Source organism: Girardinichthys multiradiatus, chromosome 7, assembly GCF_021462225.1.
Source record: "Girardinichthys multiradiatus isolate DD_20200921_A chromosome 7, DD_fGirMul_XY1, whole genome shotgun sequence".
Taxonomy (NCBI): domain Eukaryota; kingdom Metazoa; phylum Chordata; class Actinopteri; order Cyprinodontiformes; family Goodeidae; genus Girardinichthys; species Girardinichthys multiradiatus.
Window position 1 is genome coordinate 24,469,216 of NC_061800.1, and position 6,860 is coordinate 24,476,075.

General features: G+C 41.4%; 1 long non-coding RNA gene across 1 annotated transcript; it reads right to left on the reverse strand.

Moving 5' to 3' along the window:
- Positions 1-3,659: 3,659 nt before the first annotated feature.
- LOC124871955 lies at positions 3,660-5,589 on the reverse strand. The gene is made up of 3 exons (XR_007039171.1): positions 5,308-5,589; positions 4,180-4,339; positions 3,660-3,741 (listed from the first exon to the last, which is right to left on the reverse strand). It is a non-coding gene; the product is annotated as an uncharacterized LOC124871955 (long non-coding RNA).
- Positions 5,590-6,860: the final 1,271 nt, after the last annotated feature.

Here is a 6,860-nt window from a genome sequence, read left to right on the forward strand (position 1 = left end):
GACTTCTTATGAAAAAAAAAATTAAAATATGATGCACTTTTGCAGAGGTATCTCACTCTACTCAAGCAGGGTGTGAAAGAAGAACCACGGGTGAGTTTGACACTTCAGCGTGACACATCGAGCGAGACTCCAGACCATAAGCAGCATGAAGAAAAATGGGTCCGGGGCATGACCAGGTTGCTTCGGATCAGATTGTTATGGATTTACTGAAAAGTCTGCCAAAGTATAACCGTAAAAATGCTGAGTACATTTTGAAGAAATTATCCGAAAGAAGTGAGAGTTGGACTTCGCGAGGTGAATTTGTATATAAAGGAAATGTTGTAAAGGGGTCCCATAAGATTGACTTGTTGAAAAATCTCATGCTACCGTTTAAAAAATCTGGAGCACCGCTACCCCAAGGATGGTCAGACTTTCTGGATACTTTGTCAGAGGTAAACATCCCCATATCTTCAGTCAATAACCCTTATGCTCGTGATGAATATAGACGGCTCAAAACAGACGGAGAGGCATCATTTATTGGAAGTGCTGAAGCATTCCCTTGCATTAAGCAGAGAAGAAAAAAGCAGATAACTCCTTCTCCCCATTGGTCAAGATCCGAGCCGGAAGACCCTAAAAATACTACCGCGAAGCCAAAAAAGTCTCTTCGTAAAACATTACTACCTCCCCGATGGATCACATTTTCATCATAAACCGTTATAAGAAAATGAGACGTGTAACCTATTACTTTCATTCAATAAAATCTTTATTGATTATATTTTCATGTCTAGCATCATGGGCTACTTCACACACACACACATACACACACACACACACACACACACACACACTGATATACATTTTAATTAGAATTTAAACAAAAATTAAAATCAGAAAAAAAAAAAAAACAATAGGCAATTTAAATTCCATGACAATCCTGAAACATCTCCAAGGAGTATGCACTGTGAGTGAAAAATGCAGAACTCTGATTAATGAAATATTTCTGGTATTTTTTTACAAAGTTAGATACCATTACATCATTCTTAAACACATCTCTGGTGTATTTAGACAACACTTGCTGCAGTGATAGACCGCATGCTCTATGACAGAGGTAATAAATACAATGGTGACCGCACACTGTGGACAGAGTGTTTTGAAGCTGGTTATTGTGATACAATATTTTTGATGATCTGTCTTTTAAAAATATTACGATGCTTGACGGGTAGAACTCAAAATTCGGAGGGATCCCATAAGAGTCAAAAAAGCTGGCTTCGCCATTCTCTTCCAGAGTCATAGCCAACCAGTGTTCTCCCAGCATGTGTGAAGGATGTGTGTTCACTATAAAGTATGCAGGTCCTGTGAATGGGTCAGCGAGCAGCGGCAGCTGGTCGCACGGCCATACACTGTAAAACAAATCTCCCAGCAGATGATGCAGTAGATCCTCAATTTCATGATTACTCATGTCTGATTAGATTAATAATAATCCTGCACACGCCTCTTTGAATTAATCTCTAAAATAGAGTCATAACAAGCGTAGATGATCAGCATGGTTGTATGAGGCAATGGTTGCCTGAATCACATTTCCAATCTTAAATTCCCACTGGAAAGTGGAGATAGAGCATCTGTGTCCTCACCCGGGTTAAGATTAAATGCGAATGTAGAGTATCCTTGATAAAATTCTTGACGTGTTATACTCAGCGGAAGATCTTTTAGATGTCGTCCTGTAGCCATAAACAAGTTGTAATACTCTCTCACTGAATTGCCTTGGTTAAAATTGGGTTGAAAGGCCTTAGTAGGAATTTGTCTACCATCCTTGCATAAGGCTAAATATTTCATATCAAAATGATTAAAGTCAAACGGATTGAGATCGCGTGTTCCGGTAAAAACGTCATGATCCAGTAAAGCAGTTTTCCTCTTCAAAACACGTACATACGCCCTCTTTGAAAAGATGTCAATGACTGTTAATAAATAATTGTAACCGTCATTTTCCTTGGCCAGAGCTTGCATGTCACAGAGATCGGCTTCGAACTGTCTCAATGGTCTGGTGACAAAAACTCTGTTTCTCGGGAACTTTATTCTTGTAGGTTTATGTAGAGTATAGGTATCTTCTCCCGATAAAAAATCTTTAACTTTTTCAACCGCTACCTTCTTCCCCGTTTCATCTTGCAAAACCCTCCTCAACCTATCTATACCCCTTAAACTTGGATTTGAAGGGTTGTAATATACATTCTTCATTATCCTTCTTTCAGACATCCCAGTCTTATGCTCACTCTGATGACTACTTGTTAAATAATGAAAAAAAAAAAAAAAAACACCCGAGGGTATATTTATACTTTTTATTTTGTACCCGTATTTAATAGAGAAACAGAAAAAACACATTCAGATAATAAAGATCAATTCAAACATTACAATCTTTAAAAAAACAAAAAACAAAACCTTTATATATGTATACCAGTAGAAAGCCGAGAGAGAATACAGAAAATACAAAACAAGTCATCAAACATCTGAGATCGGATTGTAGCATTCTGAAACAGAGTTAAGCTGCTTGAGACAGTCATTACCGCTCATCTTATCGTACATATCAGTGATTGCACTGTGGATGCCTTGTACCGATTTCAGTTAATATAAAACCGTCTCTGCAATCGTTTTCACTCTGAAGTCATCTGCTTGTATGCGTTGAAGTGTCAGACGTTTCTGAATAGCAGGAAGGAGCTTGGGGTTTATGAGTTGTCGCACGATGCGTTGAAAGTTGATTTGGTAATACTCCTCCTCCAATATCTCCAGGCTCGGGTGGTTCGTTATGCACCCGTAACAGGTTTCTTTGACATAGTTCAAACAGGTTATGTTGAATAAACGAAGTATCTGTCATGATATGACATCCTTGGACTTGGTTTGTGTTTTGTGTTAACTTTTGTTTAGTTCTGTTTCCCTGTGTTGTTAATCAGTTCCACCTGTCCCCTCTGCCTCCCTGCCAGCTTGTCACACCTGTTCTTAGTTCCTGTGATTACTTGCCTTTGTTTTCTCCCTGTATATTAGTTGGTCTGTGTTCTTTGTTCCCTGCTGGTTCCTCTGTTTATTTACTCACTGTTCTGCCATGTTTCATTTCCCTGATCAGTTCTTTGTGTTTTGCTACTTCCTCGAGATTGCTAATTTAAGATGGACCTTGGTCCGATCCAAACTCAGAAGCTGACAGTAGGAACCAGCCAGAAAGAGGACCAAGCAGACAAACAAGAAGAGCTGAAGAAGTGGGTGCAACAGCAGGAGGAGAATTTGAAAGAAAGGTATGGAGAAGAGGTGGAGATTGTACCTTCACCCATGTTGCTCCAGGAAATAGAGGAAGCTGAAGGACGCCAACCGACGCCGGTAACCCCAGTCTCCATACCGGGTCGGATCCGCTCCAATTTGCCTCCAAGAGTCTCAGCCACCCCCGCCTCTTCATGCCGCCGTTGCCCACGCCGCAAGCGCTCCACCCCAACTGCAGCGGCTCCGGTCGAGCTCAACCTGCTCACAGCTGCTTCGCTGGAGCCATCCTCGTCTGCAGCGGCCCCTGATGCGGCCGAATTCCCTGCTGGTTTCGGCTCCCGCCCTGGACGACGTCGTCGCCGCCGAACAGTCGCCATTGAGGAGGTTCGGATGGGCGCCTCCAACCCTTCTACGGAGGGTCCATCCGCCATGGCCTCCTCGCATGGCCTCCTTTCCCCGGAGTTGGTGGGTGGTCACCCAGCGCCCTCTGCAGGTCACCGGTCGCCGGTGCAGCCTCCAGCCCTGAATTGGGTTCAAGCCAGACTGGAGAAAATGAACAAGGACTTCGTGTGAAGACTTTGTCTGAGACAATACACAAGAAACAGCTGCGGATGTCTGAGGTCTGATCACCTATTCAATAAACAGTGGATGTGTATTGACTGAGACAATGCTCGACACTTTGGGCCAGGAAGGAGCACTGTCGTCTTAATTACTTTGACTACAGTCAGTGTGAAGACTTTGTCTGAGACAATACACAAGAAACAGCTGCGGATGTCTGCCTTAATTCAATAAACAGTGACATGTCTGAGGACTTTATAACTTTTATTTTTTCAGTTTCTTGTGAGCAGAGCAACAACATTCCTTATCTCATTCAGCGCATGTGTGATCTGGCTATCCATATTAACATGAGTATCAGAAGAAGAAGAAGAAGAATAAGACACAGGGATCAGTTTAAATTACCTTGATATCAGCGCAATGTTTCAGTAACAGTGTCTGACTTGCAGCCAGAACGTTAAACTTGATGCTTTATTACAACGGTCACGTAAGGATAGGGAAACTCTCTGTCTGCGCTGTTGCTGTCCGGGTCTCGATGAAATCTGTTCCACCATCAACGTTGCCTCTGGAAAGATAAAGAAAAAAGAAATTAATAAAATATACGAATTAATTCAGTAGGTAATAGAGTATACAGAGCACAGAGTCGCCGTCTTTTCCTCAATACAAGATATTCTGTGAAACAAAATAAAGTTACCTCACAATGCAGGTCTTTTGAAAAAAAAAAATCTGGTTTCTGCGAAGATTTGGATAGAACAGAATTTGAAATACTATAACTTACTCCATACACGGGGTATTTGAACATTTCCGGGCGGTGCCAACTCTTCCTGCACTGAAGTGGTACAGTTCTGCTGAATGTTATCCAGGCTTGGGTTCTGAATTAAATCATTCGATATATATATTCCTCAGGCTATGTATATATATTCCTCAGGCTATGTATATATATATATATATATATATATATATATATATATACACAAGTGGAATGTAAAAGGATTTATTACAAAACAGGGTTTCACAAAGCCACAATACAATTTTACCCAGGTAACACAAAAAAAAAAAAAACACAGAGGGCTAACAGCCTGAGGAATATTAAGTTCAAGGAACCCAAAAAGAAAAGAACATTCACAAAAAGGGAGGTACCAAGCCTCCCAACCATGAGCTTCTAGCTTGAGAGGCAAACTACAACAAAGTCAAAACCCTTTTAGCAGAACAAACAGGACAAGAAATATTCCAAAACTGCCCAAAGCAGTTGAAAACACCAAAGGTGGGGGACAGCTGAACAAAACCTCTTCCTACAAGCTGCCCCACTGGGAGAATGTTCACTGGAGCATTTTATATGTTGCAGGTGGGCCTCATTAGCATCTGATTGGCTTGCAATTCTCTGCTGGTCCAATGGCGCGGCTGCCTTCCAGCAGTCTCCAGGCAGCCAATCAGGAAGGTGTGCCCCCACAGCTGAATCTGCATAACAAAAAAAAGAAAAGGAGCCTGCACAGCCTCAAGAGGCCAGGGGCCGTAACAATAACTATAACTTACTCCATACACGGGGTATATGAACGGTTCCGGGCGGTGCCAACTCTTCCTGCACTGAACTGGTACAGTTCTGCTGAATGTTATCCAGGCTTGGGTTCTGAATTAAATCATTCGCTATATCTGTAAAATATTTATTCAGGGGTTAAAACAAGTCTGCAATATCGCATAGACCTCTGAAAACATATGCATAGAAAAATATATATATATTTTTATTTTTTTCATTACTCTCCTCTTCCGGAGCTGTTAATTTTTCTGGCGCACGATCAGGGGACTGTGGCGCATGAATGGCTTCACCCTCTCCTTCATGGATATGTTTAGCTGGGATCGGATTGTCTTTTTTAAAGACAAGTTTCTGTCTCAACTTTGATTTTTTCGGAGGTAGACGGTTACAAACGCTGACCTCTCCAACGTTCAGGAATATGCCTCTTGTTAAATCTGTAAGTAGAATTTATTTCATTTATTTTTTAAATCACAAAATAGCATTCATCAGTTGACTAAACCAGATGTTGTTGCAGTTAATAATTGCCATAGTCAGACTGTGTTAAAACGATACCATCCAGCTCGTCACTTGTGGGTTCTAAAGAATATAAGTTAAACATTATTATTATCCAACGAGCTTTCACAAGCACTTAAGGAATTCTTAAAGATGAATACTTACTACTGAAGATTGCTTTGTATTTCTCGATAGAAGCAGAATGTTCCTCACCTTCTTCGTTTCCTGAAATATGTTCCGACATTTCTTGTTTCTCTTTACAAGTGTTCTAAAAATATTTCAGTGTAACTGGTTAAAAATAAACTTTTAGCTACCAGATTTAAATCCGATCTCCCAGTAAAGATTGCGTTGTATCTCTCGATAGAACCAGGATGACTGACTACGCCACCTTCTTTGTTTCCAATGACGAAATCCGATTAGCGTGCATGGTTACGCCCCTTGGCCACACTGAAGAACCCCCTTCTGTTTTTTTAATTCGTTGATTCTAGATTCGCCCCCAAATGACGACAACCGATCAGCGTGCATGGCTACACCCCTTGGTCACCCCCCCCCCCCCCCCCCCCCCGAGACACCTCAGCAAAGCTGCAGATGCGTTAATTCAATAAACAAGGGTGTGAATTGTCAGAGGCAATGCTCGAGACTTTGGGCCAGGAAAGAGTCCTCTCAATTACTTTGACTACATTCGGTGTGAAGACTTTGTCTGAGACAATACACAAGAAACAGCTGCGGATGTCTGAGGTCTGATCACCTATTCAATAAACAGTGGATGTGTATTGACTGAGACAATGCTCGACACTTTGGGCCAGGAAGGAGCACGGTCCTCTTAATTACTTTGACTACAGTCAGTGTGAAGACTTTGTCTGAGACAATACACAAGAAACAGCTGCGGATGTCTGCCTTAATTCAATAAACAGTGACATGTCTGAGGACTTTATAACTTTTATTTTTTATTTTTTCAGTTTCTTGTGACGTTTAACATAGACCACACCTACAGGATACAACCTCTGGCTCCCACGTGGGATGAGGAAAAAACTGTTTTCTCTAAATCCTCAATAACTATTGC